At 37.0% G+C, this 27,524-nt stretch overlaps 1 long non-coding RNA gene across 1 annotated transcript in view; it reads left to right on the top strand.

Moving 5' to 3' along the window:
* Positions 1-1,573: 1,573 nt before the first annotated feature.
* The window catches only part of LOC144616034 (uncharacterized), an 83,070-nt gene continuing 57,119 nt past the window's right edge, over positions 1,574-27,524 (top strand). The window contains exon 1 of the long non-coding RNA XR_013554892.2: positions 1,574-1,942. This is a non-coding gene — a long non-coding RNA (uncharacterized LOC144616034). The remainder of the gene's footprint in view (positions 1,943-27,524) is intronic.

Below are 27,524 nucleotides of genomic sequence, written 5' to 3'. Positions count from 1 at the left end.
AGTTATTTTCTCAAAGTCAAAGAGAGAGTTAGTGGCTTCATTTCTGTAACTCCTTTCTAGGGACCTAGCTCATATTTCTCTAGAGTTTAGTTTAAATAAAGTCTTTGCAAATAAAATAATTTATTTAATTGGCAACAAAAATGTATATAATTTTTGTGATGAGAAAGAGAAAATTAGAGCATGACAAATACCTTTTTGGTAAATTACTGATGTATAATATCTACCCTGATAGTAGCATTACTGGGTATCTTCCCCATATATCATTCCCCATATACCTTCCCCAAAGTTATATCTCTTGTCCTGTCTTCCCAAACTGGGATCCTGAATTTAGCACTGTTGTTAAGATGGTATTTATATTCAATAATTAAATTTTATAATGCTAGCTTATATTTATTTTACCAGAAGCTATGCTAAGTGCTTTACACAGATTATTCCATTTCATATTCAAAACAGCTCTATTGTATTGTATCACTCTTATCATAATATAAGAACACTGAGGACTTGAACATTTTAAATAATTTGACCAACATCACAAAGGGAAGGAGAACAGCCTCCACGTAGACACCTGGCTCCATGTGGACTCCATTCAGCCAAGAAAGAAGATGGTGCAACTTTAAATTGCAGTGTTTCCTCTCTCCTCAAAGTAAAATGTGGTAATTGATTCAGGAAACTTCTGTGTGTGTGTGTGTGTGTGTGTCAAATTTCAAATTTCACATATTCATGTCATATATACATAGGATATACTAACCTAAGGTAAGAGCAAGTATCAATGTACACATGTACATTCTGGAATCAACAGGCAGCTGCCCGTGGAAATGACCTCCTAGTGTCCCACCTCCATTTTCTGGACCTGGCCTTTCCTTCTTCCGGTGAGGACCTTGCCTATGTTGTTTGCTTTGTTTAGGGGGCAGATCAACTTTCACTTATAAATGTTTTCTCCGCATGTGGGATTCAAATTGTCTGAACTCAAGGACTGTTAGGAGAGATATTGTATATGAGCCAGGACAAGACTTTCAGGGAATCTGAATAAGGCTGATTCTTAGCAAACCACTTGGAGAAAAGTTCAGCATGGAAGAAAGGGAAATCTGTACACATACTGCAACTGGGAAATTAGTTTAAATAATCAAAGCAATTTTAAACAAATTTATTCCATTGGCTATAAAGACATGGTAACCTAAATTATTATGTCTGTGGACACCAAGCAGGGGCTACAGATAGATCTGTTACACAACACGTAAGCACATACACATATTCAGATAGATATACAGATAGATCTGTTATACAACATGTAGGTACACATACATATTCACCTACTTTTTATTTAATTGTTCTTCTGTATGACCTAATGACATGATATTTTTACTATGGTAAATAATTTCTCTAAGAATTCCTTTTAAATTTTGCAAGCTAACTTCTACTAACTCTATCAAAATTGGTTGATCCTCTAAAAATGTTGTGTGGATCTATACTGTGGGTGAACAGTTTTTTTTTTTTTTCTTTTTCAGTTCAGTCTTTCCCCCCATGCTCATCTCAACTCTATCCTGAAAATCATAAAGATGGCATGTTGGCTGCCTTGAGCTAGTCAGCTAGCTGACTGCTATCAGTTGGATCTTATTGGCTTGCTGGTTGTAATTGTCATTATGTAAGTAAATTTTCCACCCCATGCTTCCTTCCCCTTTAAGGCTCAGATAAAAAATTAGCTCTTTCACGAACCTTCCCAGAATCCCAAGTAGTACAGTGTTCCCCGCTTATCCGCGGTTTCACTTTTCGCGGTTGCAGTTATCCACTGCCAGTCATCCTCCGGAAACAGATGATCCTCTTCAGAATCATGGTCAGAAGGTCCACAGTAGCCTAATGCTATGTTACAACGCCTACGTCATTCACCTTACTTCATCTCATCGCGGTAGGCATTCTACCATCTCACATCATCACAAGAAGAAGGGTGAGTACAGTACAATAAGGTATTTTGAGAGACACAGAGAGAGAGAGAGACAGAGAAAAAGACCACATTCACAAATTTTTTTTTTAATTTTTTTTTAATGTTTATTTATTTTTGAGACAGAGAGAGACAGAGCATGAACGGGGGAGGGGCAGAGAGAGAGGGAGACACAGAATCTGAAACAGGCTCCAGGCTCTGAGCGGTCAGCACAGAGCCAGACGCGGGGCTCGAACTCACGGACCGTGAGATCATGACCTGAGCCGAAGTCGGCCACTCAACCGACTGAGCCACCCAGGCGCTCCCACAAAATTTTTGTTACAGGATATTGTTACATTTTTTGCATTTTATTATTAGCTATTCTGGTTACTCTCTTACTGTGCCTAATTTATAAGTTTAAGTTTCTTATAGGTACGTATGTCTAGGGAAAAACATAGTCTATATATAGTGTTTGGTACTATCCACAGTTTCAGGCATCCATCCACCGGAAGTCTTGGAATGTATCCTCTACAGATAAGGGGTTAACTACTGTATTACTTTCTCCAAGGCTCAGTTCCTATAGCAGCTTCTGGTATCTCTGAAAGAGCTCCTTTTACCATCTGTCTTGCCTTATACGTGAGAAATCTTATATACTCTGTTTCTTTCACTAGTGTGAACGTAATGTGTACATAGAGGAAGGCTTGGTTTTCTTTCTCTTACTCTTTTTGCTAGCAAGGCCTAGCACTGTGTGTACTAGACATTTAAACGTATTTGTTAAATAACAACAGACCACTTTTACGTTGGTTTATGTGAGGTTTTTGATAAAACGTATTTCTTTTAAACTTCAGAGCTATTATTCCCATTTTACAGTTAAGCAAACGTAGGCTCTGAAGAGTTATGTGACTTCCTTTCAAAAGGTGGCAAGAATCTACTGTTATAGCATCCATCTTAGAGATGTTCCATTTTCATCTTGCAGTTCAGTATTTTTATTCATATTTGTCATCTTACTCTTTCTTAACCTTTTAGAGAACTTTAAAATAATGATAAATACGCTTATCACTTTTATGCCTATTAGTATTTATAGTTGACCTGAATTCTACCTATGTGATACGATTTAAAAAGATACAGATGAACTCTGCTTATCTTTAAATTCTCTTCCAATGTACTAAATTTAAAACAAACAAACAAACAAACACCTCTCTTTTGGTGTCAAAGTAAAAAGTTAGATTTTTATCTACAGAAGGCAGCAGTTAAAGTACATTGAACTATACTAGCCAGAGTAGTAAGCATGATTGTAGCTGACATTATGGAAGCTGACAGAACGAACTGCCAAATACATGAGAATAGATGTGTGTGGCAATCCCTAGAGGTTGAGACACGCCTTGAAAGCGCTGTGGGAAAACCCACAGAATCTCTCTTCCTCGAAGATCCCAGTGGCCCTGACATTTCAAGGGAACAGAGACCACTGCTTACAATTGTAAAACACTTTAGTTACTGGTGCGTGTAGCAGTGGGTTGCCTTAAGAGTGGAAACATTGGGCAGAGGGTATTAAATTATTAAAAAGAGATGCCATCCAACAAATAATGGTGGAAATCGTGTCCTGATGAGAGACTTTTGATTCAGAAAAAATGGCCTGATTTGACAAAAAGTAAGTTATGTAGTTAAAACAACTAGTGTTCATTTTAGGATGTGGTTAGAAGAAATTTGAGGCCAGTTCTACCAGTGAAGGGGCTATGAATATTGAAGAGTAAACATGAAAGAGATACAGAGACAGAGACAGACAGAGAGAGACAGAAGTGCCATTAGCTTTATTTTCTGCACTTTTCTTCTACCTAGGCTTTTCTCCTGTAGTCAGTTCTGAAGAGGACTGTTCTGAAATTCAGTCTGTGAGCCTTGTTAAATGAGATTAGTTCAGAGAAACTCTCAGAAATGACAAAAAACTAAAAAAACACATGAGGATTATGGGGCCCCACCCCTAGGACTGATAGCTTATGGTAACACCAGGGAAATGGAAGTGTTCCAGATATAGACTTCACCTGTTGAATGACTACCATTTTTGTCTTCCATGCTGTTTACAATACCTTATAGGAAGCATTCAATTACATTAATCCAAGATTCCCCAGAAATTTTAATATACAATGGAGGAGAAAAGGCAAATACTGAAAACAATCAAAAGACCTTTGAAAGCTAGGAGAAGAAAAGGGATAAGAAAGGGGAAATAAAACAAAAAAAAACGAGAGAGAGTAAAGTAACTTGGATGTTAGGGAGAAGTGGAAAGCTACAAATTATTTCCTCAGAGGCCACTAGGAAACCTTTAAACAAGATTCCTCTCTGGCATAGAGCAGTTTGAGCAATAAATGTAACTGATTGCTATTTTATGAAGAAAAATATTACATCATTTAAACAACCATCTATCCAATTGTATTCCAACAGATCAAAACTAAAAGCAGTGAAAATCACCAATATATAAAAAAATTATGACAACATAGTTCTAGAATTACCGCATCTCTTTAGTTGAGTAATCACACAACCAGGTGAGTATTTAAAAGGCATATGTTGACTAAATTAGAAATGCAACAATTTACAAGGTAGTCAAGTAAATACTTTGCAGTATTTATTGAATGAATTAAATTAATTTTGTGCTTTCTAACTTAAATGCTGAGTTTTCTTGGATCTACTTTTGTCTAAATATATTTTTGCTAAGAAACCAAAACACATTGAAATTAAATTAGATTGCATAAACAAAACAATACTGAGGTTGAAATAAGCTTTTAGCATTATTTCTGCAAGTATAAGCATGTGTAAAAGTAACATACTTCTATAAGTCTTTAGTAGCAACTATTTTTAGGGACTATGATAAAACCTGATTTTGAGTAAATTAGATTTTGAAACCTCAAAATTGAAATAGGTTTGGCATTTTCTCATCACTGGAAACTACCCATGTTATTAAATAAGAAACCTGAGAACTGTATTTTCCATGAAATTTTTGAAATGCCACAAGTGGCATTAAATGATATTTGGCTATGTCAGTGCAGTCTTGAGTCTCTTTTCGCTGAAATGCTATCCAAAGACAAATGATGCCAATTTGCCTATATGTACTTCATCCTCCAAACCCCACTTTTTTTCCCCTTCATGAACATGTACTGAGATCCATCGCAGGAAAGCTTCCTTAAAGTAATATCATAATAGTCATGTTTCAAAATCAATATGTCAGATATTCCCCGTTGGTATTTAAATATGTTCCACATTCTTTTTTCTGTGGAGTAGTATTAGCAAATTATATTATTCTAATTCACTGATGATTTGCCGTTCCCATCTACTACTATGGAAAAAAAATGACATAAAACATTTATTAAGCTTCTACTATGCGCCTAATAATTAAGAAACAATCCCTATTCTTGAGGACTGTATATTTTATTGGGAGACTGACAGTAAATAGGTTATTAAAATGCAATAGAGGGGCACCTGGGAGGCTCTGTCGGTTAAGTGTCTGATTCTTGATTTTGGCTCAGGTCATGATCTCATGGTTCATGACCTCGAGCCCCCGCATCAGGCTCTGAGCTGATGGCATGGAGCCTGCTTGAATTCTGTCTCCCTCTCTCTCTCTGCCCCTCCCATGCTTGTTCTCTGTCTCTCAAAATAAATAAAAATAAATGTAAGAAAATAACTAAAGTGCAATAGCATGACTATGGTGACAACTGTATGAACAAAATACTATACAAGGGTTCAGAAGAGAAGCATCTAATCTAGTGTTAGAGATAAAAGATGCTTAATGCTCAATAAAAATATCTGAAACTATAACAAGAATATTAAAATTTTAAATTATGATTTGTCAATAAATGTCTGTTTAGTCAGGAGTAAATTCACCAATTAGCTAGATGTCCTTGAGCAATTTCCTCACTTCATTTTTGTGTTTAAAATAGAAATAATAGTGTCAATTACAAAGTACTTTACTAAATATTAAGGGTCCAGTGTGTTTGGTTTAGAAGAAATTCAATTTTTGTTCTCAGATTTGTATATGGAGGTAATAAAAATCAACTGTGTATATGCTTAAGTATCAGGGAAATTATGTTAACATAATGGGATGGAAAATAAAGTTTTATTTATCTTTTTAGTGATTTTATTTAGGACCTGATGAAAAATTTTGTAAATCATGGAAAAACATCATGGATGACATTGTAGCTCAAGGCCATTTTTACTTGAAGGCTATTATTTTTAAGCTATTCATAATGGTTTTCTCACAAATATAGCCTGAGCTCTGTAATTTCTCAAAAACTATAGAATCAATAGTTTACAATCCAAATGGTCTGTTTAATAAGATGGAATCGCTTTTTTATTTAAGGGATTATGATTTGCTAGTAGAAAAAAATTTAGATCTATTGTATGTGGTTTTAATAAAACGTGGAAAGTTTACAAAGACTTTGCAGTCTTGAACTTTGTCTTGATTGAAGCTCATACACATTTTACAAGCCTAGTCTATCTTTAGGACAGAAAGAGGTGCCAAGTATGAAGAGTTATGGTCCCTACCCTCAGAAAAATTGATGTGCACGTAGTGGAGTGCCAAATGGCATAACATAGGTAATATGTGGTGGTGAGGTCATTGGGTATGGATTAAATATAGAACTACACAGATAAAAAGGTTCTGGTTTTCCCAAAGAAATCTTGTTAATTCCTACTTCTATACTTGTGTCCCTCTAATTCATTCTCTACCCACTGGGTCTCTACACACGGTAACATAAGGTTCTTTAAAAATATTTATTGTATCTTTCAAACTTCTTGCTAAAAACCCTATGATGTCTTCCACTGAACTTGGGAAAAAGACTAAAATGAGTACTATGCTCTATAAAATGTCTCATGATCTGAGCTCTGCCCATCTCTCCTGTTTTATTTATAAAGTGTCTCCCCCCCGCCACGGCCTCCTTCATCAGACCTGAGCTCATATGACTCTTCTGTCTTCACAGGTCAAAACTGATTCAGTCTCACAGTTGCTCTCCCCCCCCAGCTTTTTCTTTTTTTTTTTTTAATATATGATATTTATTGTCAAACTGATTTCCATACAACACCCAGTGCTCATCCCAAAAGGTGCCCTCCTCCATACCCATTACCCACCCTCCCTCCCTCCCACCCCCCCATCAACCCTCAGTTTGTTCTCAGTTTTTAAGAGTCTCTCGTGCTTTGGCTCTCTCCCACTCTAACCTCTTTTTTTTTTCCTTCCCCTCCCCCATGGGTTTCTGTTAAGTTTCTCCCCCCCCCAGCTTTTTCAATGTAACATTTTATCATAAGCATTTTCTTACATAATTAAATATTTTTAACAAAACGATTTGTAGTAGCAAAATAGAAATACATCACATTTTAAATCATTTTGAAGGGCTAACTTTAGTTTCTCTCAGCTAAAAAATACTTTCCCTTGTTGGATAAATTTCTTTTTAACCATCAATTTTCTTTTGCTTTGAACTCATGATTTGGGTAGAGCTGTTTCTGCTCTAAGTACCAGAGGTAGATTCTACTTAGCTTAAACTCTGAGTCAATTTGAGGTAATCAGCGGCAGACACCAGGAATATTGCCCTGAAGGCCCCTATTATTTAAAAAAAAAAAAAAAAATTTTTTAACGTTTATTTATTTTTGAGACAGAGAGAGACAGAGCATGAACGGGGGAGGGGCAGAGAGAGGGAGACACAGAATCTGAAACAGGCTCCAGGCTCTGAGCCATCAGCCCAGAGCCCGATGCGGGGCTCGAACTCACGGACCGCGAGATCGTGACCTGAGCTGAAGTTGGACGCTTAACCGACTGAGCCACCCAGGCGCCCCTGAAGGCCCCTATTATTATAAAAAAAAAAAAAAAAAAAAAAAGAAAGAAAGAAAAGAAGAAAAGAAGAAGAAGAATAGAATCTACAGGCAAAGAAAGGTTGGAATTCTGAGTCCATCCATTTCTGAAACTAGCTCTAATTCTGATTTTTTCATTTCAAATTTCTTAAAATTTTACATCCAATATCTCAGCAATCTACCTTTGTCCTCATGTCTGATGTGAGATAAAATATTTATTTATTTATTCATTTATTTCTTTATTTAATTTATTTATTTATGCCCCTGGTTCCTGGCATGGAATTCCTAAAGCCTTTGCAATCTCCTAAGTGATAAAAATATTAGAAGCATCTTTTATTCTAATATTTGATCTTGCCCTTAGTTCTTGACACAGAGTTCCCGAAACCCTTTAATTTCCTGGGCTACAGTGAGGTGACTCTGGGTGGGCTTCTGAATGACTCCTGGATGAAGGCTGATCCCTAGAAAGACCAAGCCATGATTTGAAGCTTGGAATTTTCGGCCCTCTGTCCCCCATTCTCTTGAGAAGGGAAGAGGGACCGAAAATAGAGTCAGTGATTGATCATGCCTACATGATGAAGCCCTATATAAAAATCCCCATTGTATGGGGCTTGAAGAGCTGCCAGGTTGACCAACACATTTGCATATCAGGAGGGTGACACTCCCCAACTCCATAAGGAAAGAAGCTCCTGTGCTCAGGACCCTCCCAGACCTCAGCTTATGCATCTCCTCATCTGGCTGCTCATCTGTATTTTTATCATGTCCTTGAATAAACTGGTAAACGTGTTGCCCTGGGTTCTGTGAGTCACTTTACGAAGGGTGAGAGTACCTTGGAAATCGAGATCGGTGGCCAAGTCAGACAGAAGTTGTGGGTGACCTGGGGACCCACTACTTGCCACTGACACCTAAAAAGGGGTGGAGGCCAATTTGTGGGACTGAGCCCTTAACTTCTGGGATCTGACACCATCTCCAGGTAGACAGGGTTAGAATTGAGCTAAATCGTAGGACACTCAGCTGGTATCACAGAGAACTGTTTGGTGTGGGAACAATCTCCACACATCTGGTGTCATTGTTGTGCATTTGTGGTAGTGGTATGAGAGTAAAGGACACCCTCAAGAAAGAAAGACATAAGAGGTAGACTGAATTGAGTTTTTCTAATATATCTGTTTCTTCCAGGAATTGAGTTAATGTTTCAAAGGGCAAGATTGTTTTTAAATCTTCTGATACATGCTTCCAAGTTGTTTTTAAGAGGTGAGAGTACCCTTCCAAATTCAAAGAAAAACAAAATCTAAGGGAGGAAATAAAATCTTTACCTTACATTCTTCCACTAGTTACTTACAGGATGTTACTAACTTTTAAGTTGGGAGTGATTTACATATTAGTATATGGGGAAAAAATGACAGGAAATGAACCCATCTGGGGACTGATTAACTCTCAGTGTTCTCGACATTAAGGATATTTAAATGATTATGAATGGATGGAAATCAGTTTTAAGATATTAGGCAATTAAAAAAAGTTCCCAGAAGCCATATATATTGTAAAATGTACTTATTTTTTTCTATGTATTTAATTTTAGTTAACTGTTTTACATTTTGCCTCATAATAGTGGTATAAGGATTATTTTATTTGGTTGGGCCCCTAGGCCTATTTTAAAAGCCAAATGAGAACCATCCAATTAAAACTAAATAGTTAGAGAAATAACAACTTTAGCAAGTTGGTCATTTGGAGGATTATCTGGTGAATTGACTTTTGAAGAACTGACTTTCAACAAAATGACCTAGACCCAGATCCAGTGGGTCAAATTTTACTGTCTTAGATTATATGAACAGTCTTTGTTTATGAGACTTTACTAGCCCACAAAAGACCAACTCCAAAACCAAGAAATGGGCATGAAATAAAGAAGGGCAGATTTGGGAAGGGGGGGTATCTGGGTGGCTCAGTCGGCTAAGCATCAGACTCGGCAGTAGGTTCCACACAGACAGCTTGGAGCCTGCTTGGGATTCTCTCCCTCTCCCTCTCTCTCTGCCCCTCCTCCTGCCTCAAAATAAATAATAAATTTAAGAAAAGGGCAGATTTTAATTAGACATAAAGAAAAATTGTGCTAATTTTAATTGAGTTGACTTTCAGTATGCTTAGACACTCATCTCTGAAGTTCTTTTCCAGGCCTATGAGGATAATGCCTCTCTTAATCCAATCCAAGGCTAATGGGAAAGTTAAACACAGGGAAATGCTAAAGGATCCAGGAATACATGGAGAGGATAAGTTCAGAGGAATGCAACGAAGGGGAAGGCAAAAGTTCAGAAAGCACTGGCTGGGCACAAAAAGGACAAATGACAAGGGTTTTAAGCATTTCACACTATTATTGGGAGAAGCAGTGTGGACACAGACATAGGACATATGATGCCTATGATTGTTTCTTTAGAGGCACAGCCCGAGCGGAATTTTTGTGCAAATGATTTATTGAGAGAATTGTCTCAGGAGAAAGGGAGTGAGGGAAGCAGGGTGGCAGGAGGAAGTTAAGTAAGCATGGGTTTGGTCTCAGCTGGAATGCAGCTTCAGCATGACCCCAGAGGCAGTCCTGGAACCTGAATCCTACCTCAGAACTGATCCTTTCCTAGCAGTTGGCCATTGCCCAGTGGCTACTGTTAACACCCCACACACGATTTGTCTGTGGCTTACTTTAGGCACTTGGGGATATTTATACCTACATTTGTGAAATGCAAAGTAGGAGTCATTAGCCATCCCTACCCTTTATGCGTGAGGTAGTTGATAATCTGAGGGAGCTAGATTTTCTATGAATATTTTTATGTTTATTAAATTACAGGGGCAAAATTGAGAAAAGGTTGACTTTCTTTGGTCATTAAATCATGTTAGAGCTACAGAACTGTTTTCCACTGGTAGATACATTTAGCGGACTAAAGACTTCTTGGGTATACACTTTCTCCTAATTTTTTTTTTTAATTTTTAAAATGTCTTTAATTTATTTTGAGGGGGGAGATAGGCAGAGAGAGGGGGAGAGAGAATCCCAAGCTGCCAGCACAGAGCCTGACGCGGGGCTCAATCTTACAAACCATGAGATCATGACCAGAGACGAAATCAAGAGATTTTGACTGAGCCACCCAGGTGTCCCTCCCCTAAATTTCTTATATCATTTGTTCCATTAAAGTGTATTTAGATTCATGTGATTATTTTTCTTAACAAGAGCTGTGATTGTTTATCTGAACTTCATCGTGACACAAGCAGTGGGACTATAAAATGGTTTTAACCAATCCTGTTTACTTTGTGGGATGGCAAATGAGCTGAGTTAGACCACAAAGTGTTGGGCTGGATTGGAAGACTGGCACATGTTAATTCTGACTGGCTTCAGTAGTGTCTCATTTCAGCTTACCACTGAAACAGTAAACAAGCAGTACAAAGGTTCCATGAATTGAGGATACAAATAATTGACTGCAAAGAGCTTGGCAAAGCCACCCTGCATTTCTTAAGGAGACATGCCTATGGTTTAGGAGTTGGAAGCCTGTAGGTATTGAGAATCCTGCCCAGTGATAGATAATAGCTGACAAATGAAGGTATTTTATCCATTAGATTGGGACAGGGGCCACCTTGGCACTAAGCTCCTCTTTTACCAGTATATAAGACAATTCTTTCTATGCCACAGGTACTGTTTAATTTCTTACTGCTGCATTAGGCCTATTACTATGGGCACACAAACATAATCAGCTTAATTATTGGAGATCTAGGGTGAGTAGGCTAATCGTGGGGTCAAAACTCATAAACTAAATCTATTTCTTGAAAAAAAAATCCAACTATATAAAAATATTCTAAATTGTGTATTAAAGACTGACTCCAACTGACCACAAGACTGATCCATTAGTTTCAGAAAAATTGGTCAAATGCTAAATAATCAGTATGAACCAACCAACATACATAGATTCAGTCGCCACTTAGGAATAGAACTGCTAAGGTTCAGTAAATTGGGGCAGTAAATAAGGTTCAGTAAATTGGTTTCCTCTCAGGTCATGATCTCACGGTTTGTGAGTTCAAGCCCCATGCTGGGCTCTGTGCTGAGAGTGCGGAGCCTGCTTGGGATTCTCTCTCTCTCTCTCTCTCTCTCTCTCTCTGCCCCTCCCCTGCTTGTGCTCTGTCTCTTATAATAAATAAATAAACTTTAAAAAAAGATACTGGTAAATTACCATATGTGGAACACAGTAAGCACTTGCAGCATGTATATGGGATGAATCATTCTATTTTCTGTGCAACTTTACTTCAGGAAGTGTTCATACATGTTTTAAAAAATATAATAATGCATTTACATCACATTATAGTACATCCTGCCTACAAAAAGTAAATGATCATTCATACTATTGTAAGACTATTATTATCAGGAACTCCCTGATGCCAACTAGGAATCCTGTGATTTTTTCCTATTGAGCCCAGGGTGTAAACTTTACTTCTCAAAAAACACCTCTCTTCTCTTACCTCTTTGTCTCTTTCTCAGACACTTACATACATATCTTCTTTGTCAATCAGATTTCAATCTCTAGTTAACTCAGATATTGCTGGATGACAATCCTCTTTAATTGAACTTCCATAGTTCAGTAAAATTTTATGAACAACAGATCTGCCTGTTTGTGTGTGTGTGTGTGTTTATCTGTGCATTTATCTATTCACTCATCAGTGATTGCTTCTTCTGGCTACCACCTAGAATCAGGTCAACAGTGCGTGTGCTCTGCATATTCTTTTGTCATCTAAGACAATTCACTCATCTCTTACATCGCATTTGTTGTCTACTTGTTTAGGGATAGGAAATCATTATATACCTATTTGTCACTAGAAAATTAATCAAGTCAATTTAATACATTGTGGGTTCCTTTTGGAAGGTAGGGGCATACAACTCAAGTCAATTATTTTATCCCTTAATTATACCTATGCGGCATTAAAAGAATTATTCTATAGAGAAATAATTGACAATTTAATACCTCAGACACATTTCAATACATACTATAATCATGAATTTGATAACCATGACCCCTAAAGTATATTGTTTGAGAAAACATAATGAAAATTCTTAGCATTATTTCACTGGATTAACAGATTAATAACAAAACTAAAGAATTTTTTAAATTATGCCAAATTAAATCATTTAGTAAAGAAAATAATAACAGAAGATGAATTTCCACTTCTCAAAAAATATAAGCCATATTTATATATGGGAAAAAACTACTGTTTGGCCTACTTTCTTCTGAAGCCTAGGAAATAATTCAGCAACAGTAACATAAGAGCTTACTCACTGCATTAAAACATAGAGATTAGTCAAGCACAGGTTGCTCCTAACAATTAGGCTTGATAACTCCCAATCACATTCTTCCTGAACATTCTGAGCTTTGATACCATCAATATTTTTTAGTCAAGTTTCAGAATCACCATATTAAGGATTTGAGTTTAAATTATCCATTAACAACTTTCTGGCTGGTGATATTGAAATACAACACTCTTGTATCTTTGCTTTCACTCATCACCATGCAATATGCTCCTATTTAGTGTTAAAATGGGCCGAGCCATTTTGAGGAGTGTTTTTCTTTAAATACAGCTATTATTCCAGAGTTTTGCCAGCCAGTGACAGAAATCTAACTCCATGGCTTTAAATGGAAAAAAAAAAAAGGAGACTTTTTGGCTCTGATAACTAAACCATGAAAAAGAATGCAATAGCTGAGCCCCGTCTCAGTGTCAGATTTCCTCACCATATCCCTTCCTCTGTTTCTAACTGTAAATGCTCTTCAGTCTCTTAGTATCTTGTTTTCACTAGTGACTGTGTCACCTTCTTCCAGATTTGCTTGCGTGGTTCTGCAGATGCCAACTGTACCCTTGGTTTCAAAGTTACATACTTCACAACATAGAAAGCTCCAGACTGTACTACAGGCCTATTGGATCACTGACCTTTTAGGTATAAGATTGTTTTTCCTTTTTTAAATTGAGATAGAATTTGTGTAGCAAAAAATTCATCTTTTAATGTATAAAATTCAGTGCTTTTTAATATATTCACTCAGTTGTACAACCATTACCACTATCTAATTTGACAACATTAGCTTGTCTTGAAAAGAAATCTTTTATAAACTAGCAGTCAATCCCCATTCCCACCCCCTTTCTTTCCTCAGCCGCTGGAAATCAGTAAACTACTTTCTGTCTCTATGGATTTGCCTATTCTGGACCTTTGGTATAAATGGAATTATACAGGAGCTCCTGGGTGGCGTACTCGGTTAGATGTCCGACCCTTGATTTCAGCTGAAGTCGTGATCTCAGGGTCATGATATTGAGCCCCGAACAATGGGCTCCATAGTGATCGTGGAGCCTGTTTATGACTCTCTCTCTCTCCCTCTCTCTCTGTCCCTCCCCTGCTTTCTCACTGTCTCTAAAAAGAGAAAGAAGGAAGGAAAGAAGGGAAGAAAGGAAGGAAAGAAAAAAAGAAACAAAGAAACAAAAAAAGAAACAAAGAAAGAAATGAAATGGAGTTATATAAAATATGGGATATTTTGTGTCTGACCTTGTGTTTAGCATAATGTTTTCATCCATGTTGTAGCATGCATCAACACTTGTGTGGCTATATAACATTCCACTGTATGGAGAGACTACTTTTGTTTACCGATTTATCAGTTGTTTCTATTTTTTTGGCTATTAAGAATAATTCCACTATAAATATTTGTGTGCAAGTTTTTAAGTGGACACATGTTTTATTTCTCTTGGGTATAGGTCAAAGAGTCAAACTGCTGGATCACATAGTAATTCCGTGTATAACTTTTGAGGAATTGCCAAACTGTTTTCTAAATCTACTGTACTATTTTATACTCCCATTAGCAATGGATGAGGGTTCTAATTTCTCCACATTCTCCTCAACGTGGTTATTGTCCATTTTTTTATTCTAGCCACCCTAGTAGATATGAACTGGTATCTCGTTGTGGTTTTGATTTGCATCTTCCTGTGGCTGATGATGCTGAGCTTTTGTCATATGCTTATTGCCCATTGTATATCTTTGGAGAAATATCTGTTCTTATGCTTTGCCCATTTATTGGGTTGTCTTTTTATTATTGAATTGTGTAAAAACTGTACACACTATAGAGAATAGACCTTTATCACATTTATGGTTTGCAAAAATTCCACGTGCACTTGAGAAGAAGGTGTAGTCTGTTGGTATTAGACGGATTGTTCTATAAATGACTATGTAGCTCTAGTTGGTTTATAGTGTTGTTCAACTCTTATTTCCTTCCTATTCTTCTGTCTAGTTGTCCATTCAGTTACAGAAGTATGGTATTGAAGACTTCATCGATGATTGTTTAACTGCCCATTTTTTCATTCGATGAATCTATACATAACAGTATGGACTCTGGTTGACAAGCTTTTCCTATCCTTTTATTTTCAATCTATTTGTGTCTTTGAATTTAAAGTGTGTCTTTTATAGACAGCATATAGTTGAACAATGTTTCTTTTTCATCTATTCTGCCAATCTCTGCTTTTGACTGGAGTTTTTAATATATTTACATTGGATGTAATTACTGACAAAGTAGAATTTATGTGTGTCATTTTGCTATTTTCTATATATCTCTTTTTGATTCTGTAGTTCCCCATCACGGCCTTCTGTTGTATTAAATGTGTATTTTCTCATGTATAATTTTGATTCTGTTGTTTCTTTCAATACATTTTTGGGATATTTTCTTAATGCTTGCCCCAGGTGGTCACAGTTAACGTGTTATAACAAACTAACTTGGATCAATATACTCTTGATTTAAATAGTTTGCAAAAACTTTGCTCCTATATTGCTCTTTCTCCCATTCTTTATGCTGTTATTTTTATAATATATTTCATTTTTATACATTGAATGCCCATCAACAAAGATTTGTAAGTATTGTTTTATGCAGTTGTCTTTAAGATGAGACAAGTGAAAAAAAAGAGTCACATAAAAGATGAAATGTAAACCGTCCTTTATATTTACCCCTGTGGTACTTTTACCAGTGTCCTTTGTTTCTTTACACTAATTCAAGTGTTTTGTCTAGTCTCCTCTTATTTCACCATAAAGGGCTCTCTTCATATTTCTTGTAGGATAAATTTTCTAGCAACAAATTCTTTCTGTTTTTATGTATCCAAGAATGCCTTAATTTTTTTTTTTTTTTTTGATATTTTAAGGATAGTTTTGTTGGATATGGACTCTTTGGTTGACAAACTTTTTCTTTCAGCGTTTTGAATATGTCATATTCTGGTATCCATGATTTCTGATGATAAATCACCTGTTAATCTTACAGAGGATTTCTTATGCTCAATGCATTGCTTCTCTTATGCTCTTGTCAGCTTGTCTTTGACTTTCAACAGCTTGAATGTGATGCAATTAAGTGCAGATCTCTGTGAATATATACAGTTTAGAGGCTGTTGAGCACATACAAGAAGTGCAGATTAATATTTTTTCATGAAATTTGAGAAGTTTTGGGCATTATATCTCCAAATACACTTTCTGCCTCTTTCTGTCTTTCCTTTCCTTCTAGTACTCCCATTATACACATGCTGATATACCTCATGGTATCCCACAGGTCTGAGGCCCAGTTCACTTTTCTTCATTATAATTATTATTATTATTATTATTATTATTATTATTATTATTATTTATGTTTCTCAGTGCAATGGCCTGAATATTTGTGTCTCTCCACAATTCACATGTTGAAATTCTAATGTCCAATATGATGGTATTGGGTGGTGGGGTCTTTGGGAGAGCCTAGGTCATGACAGTAATGCTCTCATGAATGGGATTAGTGCTTTATAAAACAGACCCCACAAAACTTCTTAGCCAATTCCACTCTGTGAGGACACAATGAGATGTCTGCAACTGAAAGAGGGCCCTCACCTGACCATCCTGGCACCTTAATCCTGGACTTCCAGCCTTCAGAACTGTGAGGAACAAATTTCTGTGGTTTATAAGCTACTTAGTCTGTGGTACAATCCTAAGGGACTGAGACACTGAGACTGGATAATCTCAATTGAACTATCTTAAAATTTTTTTTCTATTTATTAATGTTCTCAGTTTGGTGAGATACTGTTCCCATATTTTCCTTTAACTCTTTAGACATGGTTTTCTTTAGTTCATTGGGTAAATTTAAAATAATGATTTAAAATCTTTATTTAGTAAAACTGATGTCTTGTTTCCTCAATATCGTTTCTATTGATCTATCACATATTTTTCTTGTGTATAGGTCATACTTTGTTATTTATCCGCATGTTTCATAATCTTCATTCTAAAATTGGACACTTTAGATAATACAGTGTGGCAACCCTGGAAATTAGATTCTCTCCTATCCATAAGATTTATTGTTGTTGCTGCTTATTGTTGTAGCTATTTGTTTAGTGACTTTCCTGAACTAGCTCTTTAACATTGGTACTGTTTATGCAGTATGCATTGGTACTGTATGCAGCCTCTGAAGTCTTTGCATAGTAAGCTTGATGGTTAGCTAATACTTGGAGAGAGATTTCCTTAATGCCTTGAATCAATAAATGTCCCATCTTTCTGAGTGGCTGTGTATGCATTTGGGGACAACGTTCAATATTCATACAGGCAGTTAGCAACTCTGCCTTAGTCTTCATTTCCTGCTCAGGTGCAGTTTCAAGGACAGCCACGGGACAATGCTTACAGCTTTTCTTCATCTTTCCTGGGCAAGCACAGAGACCTATGCATGCACATAGACTTCTAGATTCCCAGAAATATCGTGGAGATTTTAAAAGCATCCTGTAGACATTTCATTCTCCAGGTTTTTTTCTTTTAAGTTTTTCAGTTACCTTGTTGTTTTCCCCAATTGTTATTGCTACATATGACAACTCTAATGTTAAACAACTGCTGCCGATTACTTTTAAAATGCTCCCAGGGAAAAGATGTTCATACTGGGTGAACTCTGACTCTAGTCAAATAAAGGAAAGCTTCGGGCTTTTCCAGGGAGCTTCCAGATGGATTAAATAATGGCAGTAATCTGGGCATGGGGCTTTGAAAGAGCTCTCGTTCCATTCTGCTCCCTATCATGGCTGCTAGTCTGGTAGTTATCACCATGATTGTGAGACTGATAATTTTTAAGGCTACCATGAAATTTGTGAGAAGGGTCTAGGAATATGAAAAATTAAAATTCCACAAGGCTCACTGATGCTACTGAGATCCAGGCATTTCTTTTAAATAAATACTTTCCAGATTGTTCCAAGCTCTTTGTTCATTTCTGCTAATTTAATTTCTGCTAATTTCTGTTAATTTAAAAATTGATTTTGAAAATGTTTGCCAATGTTCTGGTTGCTTTTATTGAGCAGAGAATATTTGGGGGTTCTTACTCTGCTCTTTCCACTCATGTCATCTGCCATCTGCCACCTAATGTGTGAGAATTTGAGTTTATATTTTCTTCTGGATTACAACCAAGAGCATCTCCACTGATACCCTTCTCCACTCAGTATAATTTATGGCCTCCAGTTCTGACTTTAGATGTCTTTTTGAAGAGCTAGCTCGTAATTAATAAAATCTCGGGATAAATTCAGATTGACAGAACCTGAGATGTCTCTCCATGTCCTGTACAGTCACTAAGACAAGAGAGTGTTGGTCATCCTTCAGTTGTACCAGCTGAGTTGTCAGATGAAAACTGAAGTGAAACTGTGCTGGCAGGCCCCACCTGGGCCACATTATCAGAGCAGGGAGAAACAGTTTCCTCAAAGTAAAGTGATGTTGTTCTGAACATAGAGAATGAGAAATGAGAATGCGAAATGAGAAACTATGATGTTCTGGTCATTCACAATATGGCAAAATCAGAAGAGAAGCTGTATAGTCTTGTCATTCTGCTTTGGTTTCTTCCATGTTCCATACTCCATGTTTGTTATTAAAATAAACTTCAAATCTCAAATTCTATGCATGAACTTCAACTGTGAACTATGACTTCCCTGATCTGTAGGAACAGTGAAAGGCTTTGATATAAGGGATTCTGTTGGGAAGAGGAGGAAATACTAAAGAACAAAATAAATAGCATTCTACTTATCAGAAATTGCATACTATGATTTTTCACAGATAAGAAAAATAATAGCAGAAGATAAGCCACCAAGTGTCTACTATATTACATGAATTCAAAAATAAGCCAGCAAGCAGAATGTTGGTTTGTTTGTTTTTGGTTAGAAATTCTGATAAAACATATTCATGACTGCATTTTAATCAGTAACTATGTTGCTGTTGAATGTTGTCATAATGCCAAGGCTTAAAGATTTTCACATATTTTTTGTTTATTTTGCTTTTAGAAAAAGCTCTTTTCACCTAATGTATGGATTTTGATAAAAATAGCTTTGAGAAATGATTGTCTAAGTGAGATTCTTATACATAACCATAAGCCACTCTTACATTTCAATAAAAGATTTCCCTCTGTCCATTCTCTTAGTTCAAAAATGTTATACACAATTCAGACAATAGTGCTATCAATTAAAACAGTGCAATATCCTTGAAACAAGTTATGATTGGATAAATATTCCAAATGAAGTAGAGAAGGGGATTTTTGATGTCCTTTGTGGCTGATCCTATTTAAGTCTAAGGGTATAACTTAAATGTCTGGATATCCAATAGGAATAGTAAAATAATTATTCTGGTCCTTTCCTGTGTAGAAATAAATATTTCATAACTTTAAGACTGTTAGAAATTCAATATTATTCTATATCCTGGGGTCATTGCCAGTATACTCTTGTGTTTTGGGGTCATTGCCAGTATACTCTTTGGAGCTACAGATAACAAGGAACTGATAATGAAAGTGAGGTATTAACTACAGCTATTTGCTGTGTATTTAACCTCCCTTGCAACTAGACACTCTCAGCAGTAAGACAGAGGTTGTTTCCTTGCCAGGTCCTTATTCGGCTGAACAAAATTTTAGATTTCAAAGACTCTCAGAGATAGACACGGTTTTGCTTGTCACCCAGTCCACGATTTAATTGATACATGGATTTCTCTCAGTCATCTTCAAATGTTATCCTTCATCTTTAGAATACAGTCAATGACTGGAATCCTGATTTCCTAATGACACAAGCCATTCCAATTCCAAATACCTTCTAGAAACTTGTTTGTTGTATAAGCTGCAGTTTGACTTGAGATTTCAAATACTGCACTTAGTTTTGCCCCAGATAGGTAGGGAAAATCGAAAGACTTACATACCATACTGTTGAGAAATTTCATACTAGGTTACAAAAAAATAATTCAATTTAGATTCTTTCATTGAGTTAATGAACTATAATATTAGAAGACTGATAAAGATATTGCTATTATAGTCCATTAAGATATTTGACAGTTTTTTATTATGATGATGAGAAAATAAGGACTGGGTGGTGGGGTGCCTCAGTGGCTCAGTGGGTCAAGCGTCCAACTCTTGATTTCGGCTCAGGTCATGATCTTAGGGTTGGTGAGTTCAAGCCCTGCATTGGGCTCTGTGCTGACAGTGCAGAGCCTGCTTGGGATTCTCTCTCTCCCTCTCTCTGCCCCACCCCCTGCTTTCTCTCTCTCTCTCAACATAAGTAAACTTAAAAAAAGAGGGGGGGGGGCGGTAAAATTAATCTATAATAGTTGAGTGAAGAAATGTCCCCCAAAGAATGTTTATTAATGGATTTCTGTTAACTTGGAGTTTCATTGTGAAAGAGCATTTCTTTGAGCTTGTCTCATTCAACAATTCTGTCAATATTTTGCATTAGAATGATGAAAAGCATATTTATTTATATGTAGATGGCATGACATAGAGAAGAGGAGCTCTTACATGTAATAGCTAACAGAGTCAGAATCCACATGATTATGGCACATTAGATGTATGGGCCAAACCTAATCCTCTAAAATTTTAACAGAGAAAAAAAAAGTCTTAAACCGTGGAGGTCTATAGCTTACAAGCATATGAAGAAAATCTAGGCGTTGTAGGTGACTAAAAGCATATGAATAGCTAATGCAGGGATTAGCACACTAAAACCCAGTCTGTTTTTGTAAATAAAGTTTTACTTTACTATATTTTGTAAATACTGTTTTTGTAAATAAAGTTTTATTTACTGTATTTCATCCAGCCGTGCTCATTCGTTTACATATTGTGTTTGTTTTCATGCCACAACAGCATTGAGTATTGCAACAGAACTTCATGTACCTCAACACCTAAAATATTTACTACCTGGCCCTTTATGGAAAGACTGTGCTGACCCCTAACCTAACGCAGACAGTTTTTGTTAATAAACATAGAGTGTCCATGTACGGGGGGATAATAGCCCCCAGTGTTTTCTGTGTTATTTCCCAGTTTTGTCTTTATTAAAAATTTCAGTCCTGGGCTCCATGTTTTGCTAGGGACATTAACAACTACCCAGAAGACAGGTAAAGGGGCTGCAAAGAAGCCATGTTGAAGACGAGTAGTTAAATACATTGGAAATAATTAGCTTAAAGGAGAGAAAATGAAACCAAGATAGCTATACTTGTTTTAAATAGATGAAAGATAATTATGTAGAAGAGTTATTTGCTATATTCTCAAGCTTCAGAGAGCTGGGAAAAATGGGTTCATGAAATATATAGAGTTAAGGTTTAGCATATTATGACAAAGAATAATCTACCGATGATAATTATCTGAAAATAAAAAGTAGATTCCCATTTGTGGAAAGAATCAAGACCGACAGCTATGTCTGCTTTTTGGAATCAATATACATTGTCTGAGGAACAAGAAGAATTGTACTTTAGATGAATTTTGAGTCCCTACAAATTCTGATATTGACCACCACTCATCTAACACCAGACTTTGTTTTGCGCTGATTGGTTTCCAGCTTTTATTTCCTCTGTTCCCACCCTTGGATCTGTCTGCTTTTGTGGCACACAGCACAAGTTATAATTACCCTATCCTGACATCTATCTTTGATCTTGGATGCAATAGTACTTTAATTATTTTATCTGGATGATTATAATTCTGGCCTTAGACTATATAGTAGATACCTGGCTCAAATCCAACCCTGTGATCATATTTACTCATGCAACAAAACATGCATTGATCACCTACTATCTATCAGGCATTATTCCAGGACCCAGGGATATAGCAATGTTTATTGTTCATAACTGATCTGAATCTGGGCAGCATCTTGGATGCACCTTATTTTCTTAACCACTTGTTGTATAAGAAGGATAATATTCACAGTAGGCTACTATTTTGTACTGTTTAAAGATATTTATTACACACTTAAGTGATACTACTTGGTAGGTACTGTTCTAAGTAAATCTTTACAAATACTAGGAAATCTTTACAGATACTAGATTATTTAATGGTAGTGGCATGTCTACAAAATAGGTTCTATTATTACTTCCATATTACTGATCAGAAAACTGAGACCAAAGAAATTCAATAACTTACCCAAGACTACCAAAAGTGCCAGAAACAGGATTCAAATACAAGCAGTCTAGCTCTAGAATTCCTGTTCATAATCACAAGAAGTTGAGTGAAGTTTCTATTAGTTTAGATGGAAATGTTTTCCCTTTCCTTCCCTCCTTTCTCTGATCTTACTTACATTACCCAGAAAGTCTCTTTCAAGGGAAGTCATCCCACGAGACTACTGAGTCTGAAAACCACATCAACCTTCTGAGTTCCGGGAGGTATTTGTTGGATAAAAGCCTGACAGATCTTAGTATAACTGCAAAGTGGAAATTCAGAACTCTGCTTAACTCCAGCCTAAGTACTGGGTTAAAGAAATGGAGGAGCAAGAGCAAGAGGAAAAGCAGGATGGGAGAGAATGCTGAGTCAGAAATGCAATCTTATAAAAAAAACAAAATTATCTAATGCCCACAAAGAATATTCTTCAGGTACTGTGGTCATTTTTACAAAATATATTGCTCATGTATAAAATTAAAACTCTCCGGGCGCCTGGGTGGCTCGGTCGGTTAAGCGTCCGACTTTGGCTCAGGTCACGATCTTGCAGTCCGTGAGTTCGAGCCCCACGTCTGGCTCTGCGCTGACCACTCACAGCCTGGAGCCTGTTTCAGATTCTGTGTCTCCCTCTCTCTCTGCCCCTCCCCTGTTCATGCTCTGTCTCTCTCTGTCTCAAAAATAAATAGATGTTAAAAAAAAATTTAAAAAAAATAAGATTAAATTAAAACTCTCAAATAGCTTCCATTAGAAGACCATAAGGGCTGTTTATTTTTCATGCTTATATTATGCCTAGCTGCTGGACATAGACCATAAAACTAAAGCTGTTTCCTTTGGTAATTCAAGTACTTCACAGGAGCAGAGCAGAATTCATCTATGTATACAGATTTTTAAAAAGGCAGCTTGTATATTAAAGGCTCACTCTTAAGTACATGCTTGTCCACAAGTCTATCTTCCTCCAGGTATTGCCTAAGCTTTTGATCCAATATTGTATATAGATCTATATATTGGTTTGTCACATGGTTTCCTAATCACCAAAGTTTTTACTGATCTTTTACATACCATCATCACTACACTGGACCAGGTAGAAACTTCAGAAAAGTCACTCCCTATTCAGTCTTAGTAACATTTTGCTTATGTTTTATACAGTGAAAGGAAAATTCACTGTGCAGATTTAGTCCAGTTGAAATACATAATGAGTTCCTGCCTCCTTTCCTTTCTCCCTGATTTTTTCCCTTTTTTTTTTTTTTTTTTGCATGTATCAACTGTCCAATATGTGCTAGGTTCTAGAGCAAAAAAAGTTAGAAAACAGAATCTGGTCCTTTACTTTAAAGCTTATCCCCCAGAGGGGAGTCTCTAGAAAAAGATAACATGTACCGTAATGAAGCTATGTCTTTTTTTTTTTTTAATGTTTTATTTATTTTTGAGACAGAGACAGAGCATGAACGGGGGAGGGGCAGAGAGAGAGGGAGACACAGAATCGAAAGCAGGCTCCAGGCTCTGAGCCATCAGCCCAGAGCCCGATGTGGGGCTCGAACCCACGGACCGCGAGATCGTGACCTGAGCCGAAGTCGGACGCTTAACCGACTGAGCCACCCAGGCACCCCAATGAAGCTATGTCTTGAATACTATTATGTTATAAAACCCAGATAAAGGGTATTATTTATTATTTATTGGATAAATAATTAACATGTGTCAAATAAGAATTAGACATTGTGTTAGTTGTTGACAGGAGGTGAAGAAGTAGAGAGACTGTAGACAACTCTTTGAGGAGTTTTGTGGTGGGAAATGGCAGAGAAATTATATCCTAATAGGGTCTAGGGAGGGTAAGTTGGGTGATCAGAAATTAGATTTTTGTGAAGATGGAAAGACAATGGATAATGCACAATAAAAAGGAGGTGATTGAAGGATCAAACTCCTTGAAGAGGTAAGAGGAAGACGGCTGTAGGTCACAAGTGAAGGTGTTGACAGAGATAGGTGCAGGAGCTGTGCTTTGATTATAACAGGAGCGAAGATGAGATTTTGTGGCCAGAGACGGTGGGGGGTGGTTATGAAAAGATGAATCCTTTGTCAGCTGCTTGCATCTTTTTTTTTGTATACAGTAAGGTGAATGAAGGTAGGAGGGATGTTGGAGGTACACAGAGAAGGCAAAACAGTAGTTGGTTTAGAGAGCAAAAAAGTGAGTTTACTAGGTAGGTAGTCTTTCTCAGAGTTTTAAGTGCTTATTTGAGATTTTGCTCTTTAATTTGAAGGGAGTCAAAACACAAACTTTTCTTCAGTCAGGTCCCGTGATTTAATATGTACAGTTACAGAGTAAGCAAAAATGGTTGGATTTAATTACTATGGAGCTTTCCAAAGTGAGTCCATCAGAAAGAGGGGTAGTAAACAAGGGTGTTTCTATGGAAGTAGTTATAGTGGAGAGTCATGAAAAATGAGCTAAATGAGAAGGAAAGTGAAACATTACTGAACCATTTTAAAAACACTTTTCAATTTTGCTCATCTGAGCTTCAAAATTTTCCCTCTATTACATGGGTAGGATATGGCTGATAGAGGGGTATGTTTAACAACATCTAAAGGGGATCTTGACCTCAGAGTTTCTTTTTAAATAGCAAAATGAGAATAGCAAAAAAGAAACTTCTAATAAGTTCTATGTTTTATGACACACACAATGAATTATGAATGATGGATAATACATGCTGATCAGCCTGCAATTTCTTCTGAATCTAAACTGTCGAAAAACTTCAATCCATGAATTTAAGGGAATACGTATGGAACAGAATAAAGACTCTACTGTGCATTCTAATTTGTTGTTATATTTGGTCTAAGATGGTGGCTTTTTGCCTCCAAAACCTTATTAGTTATTACAGAATGTTCTTATTATCTGTTCAATAACTTGGAAATGGCTCTGAGCTACTGTAGCTCTCTGTCTCTTTAGTTTTTGATTTTTGTATGCATCCATGGTCTCTTCATTCCTAGTATTTGTTGTGTAAAACCCCCCACTCTTCTATTTTTTTATTACATGGAGAAGATGCATATAGAATCCCCTTCAATAGAGCTATGGACAAAACAATCTAGATCAAATGTTGGCAAACTATAACCCATGGGCTAAACCTGGCCTGCCACTTGCTTTTCTCAATAAAACTTTATTGGAACATAACCACAGTCATTCATTGATGTATTGTCTATGGCAGAGGTGAATGGTCATGACAGAGATCACATGGGTTGCAATTTACTGTCTGACTCTCAACAGAAAATATTTACTGATCTCTGGTTTAGAATAGTATTATGTATATGCCTGAGGTCTAGTAGTGAAAGGTTCTGTTAGTCTCTCTTTAGCAGGTGACTACAGTGCCCGGACAGAAAGGTAGGTCCCCAAGGACTTCTCTAGCTTACCTGCCTCACCTTCAATGCTGCAGCCAGCTCCTTACAGTTGCCAAGAGTTGTCTGAATCCCTGCTGCTCAGTCTCTGGCTGCCCCAAGGGTTCTCTTGCCCTTGATCAAGACTAAACCTGCAGGCAGAATGGAACAACTTTTCAATTGATTTGGGAGACAATGCCGAGTTTGCTATTCTTAATCCTTTAATTTTGAAATTCTTGTGTTTTCCTATGTTTTGAGGAAGGGCAACATGAAGAAAACTGCTTTCCCTAATCTCCGTCAGTGAGTAACAGAGTTTAAATCAAACAGACAAGAACTCAGTGCTCTTTTTACTGAGCTGCAAAGTTCCCACCTCTCACTCCTGCTGGATTATGCATGCATCACAACGTGAATGGAGTTGCTGGGAGTATGATGTTTATTCTCACAATAGGTCTAATGCTGAGTGAAAGAACTAATTGAAAAATCAGAAGAATTTTGTCTTTAAGTGTTCCTGTTAATGATTACATTCATCCATTTGAATTCTGATGAACTGCGTTTTTGCGGTGGAAATTCTTATCACAATGGCCTGACTCTAACTTGTGCCCTGCCTGTGGCTTTGATTTATGACGTGCTTCTTGTTTGCCAGCTCTTTTTGAAACTGCAGAATGGAAAGAAAATGTTTTAAACAATGTCACATCCAGAAGGTGATTTCTGGGAGCTTCGAATGCAAGCTTTAATCTTTCTTCCAGGTTAGCCATCCGCTCAGGCTGCTGAATAGCACTCGGGCTTCTTAGACACATTAGGGATTCTGGACAGGTTTCATCCAGACACCCTTGTGCTCCTTGCCATTCTAATAGTGGCATTTTGTCTCTCAGTGGAATCTTGTCACATTACATTTAGGGGAAGTGATTTGTTTCTAGGCTACAGCTTCCCAAAAGCTATGATCACATGAGTTAACTGATGTTAAATTAATTTCCCAACGTATCCTGTTCGGCAGTCTAAGGAGAAGGAAAGCAGATACTGCTTATTTTTTCTCTTGTATTCCCTTGAATTTTCCTCAAGTTTTTATTGTGCTGGTAAAGATGAAGAAAATGGGAATCAGGGTGGCAAGGAAAGGAGTTATAAAGGGAGTATCCACGGCAGGACAGTTTTTTGTTTTGTGCTGTGTTGTTTTTAGCCATGGGAGACCTAAAGAAAGCTAAGTCAAAATTCACTAGGGTTTTAGGACTGTGGGCTGCGAATTTAGATGGCATGGTCTTTTAGTGTCTGCTATACCACACATATGTGGAGTTAAGGTATAAACTGGGGAAGAGGTTGGAAAAACATATAGACTGCCATGGAAGTCTTCCCTATTCTTCTTTTTTTTTTTGATTTTTAAATGTTTATTTTTGAGAGGCAGCGGGGAGAGAGAGAGAGAGAGCACAAGCAGGGGAGGTGCAGAGAGAGAGGGAGACACAGAATCTTGAAGCAGGCTTCAGGCTCTGAGCTGTCAGCACAGAGCTTGACATGGGGATCGAACCCACAAACTGTGAGATAATGACCTGAGCCAAAGTCGGATGCTTAACTGACTGAACCACCCACATGCCCCCCCACCCTATTCTTTTAGAGAAAAACCAGCCTTTCCTTCCTTCCTTCCTTCCTTCCTTCCTTCCTTCCTTCCTCCTTCCCTCTCTCCCTTCCTCTCCTTCTCTCTCTCTTTTTGTATGATTGTGACTTAAATATATAAAGTATGTGTGGAGATTTCTTCACCCTTCTTGTCCAGAACGAGAAACCGCTTGGCAGCAAGAGTATGGAAAGAAAGATGCACTCTATAAAATCTGAGTCAGAAAACACTTACCATAATTGGCAAAATGGGTAGTTTGGGATTTATGTTTGGGATCATCTATTATTTTAAGAGAGTTATACTTTTTTGATGAAAAGTTTAGGGTTATGTTCTCTCTCTCTCCCCTCTCCCTTCCTCCTTCCTTCCTTCCTTCCTTCCTTCCTTCCTTCCTTCCTTTTCTTCCTCCCTTCATTTCTTCCTTTCTTTCTTTCTT

Source organism: Panthera onca, chromosome B1 (genome assembly GCF_046562875.1).
Source record: "Panthera onca isolate mPanOnc1 chromosome B1, mPanOnc1 haplotype 2, whole genome shotgun sequence".
NCBI lineage: Eukaryota > Metazoa > Chordata > Mammalia > Carnivora > Felidae > Panthera > Panthera onca.
This window is presented reverse-complemented; position numbering and strand designations above follow the sequence as displayed.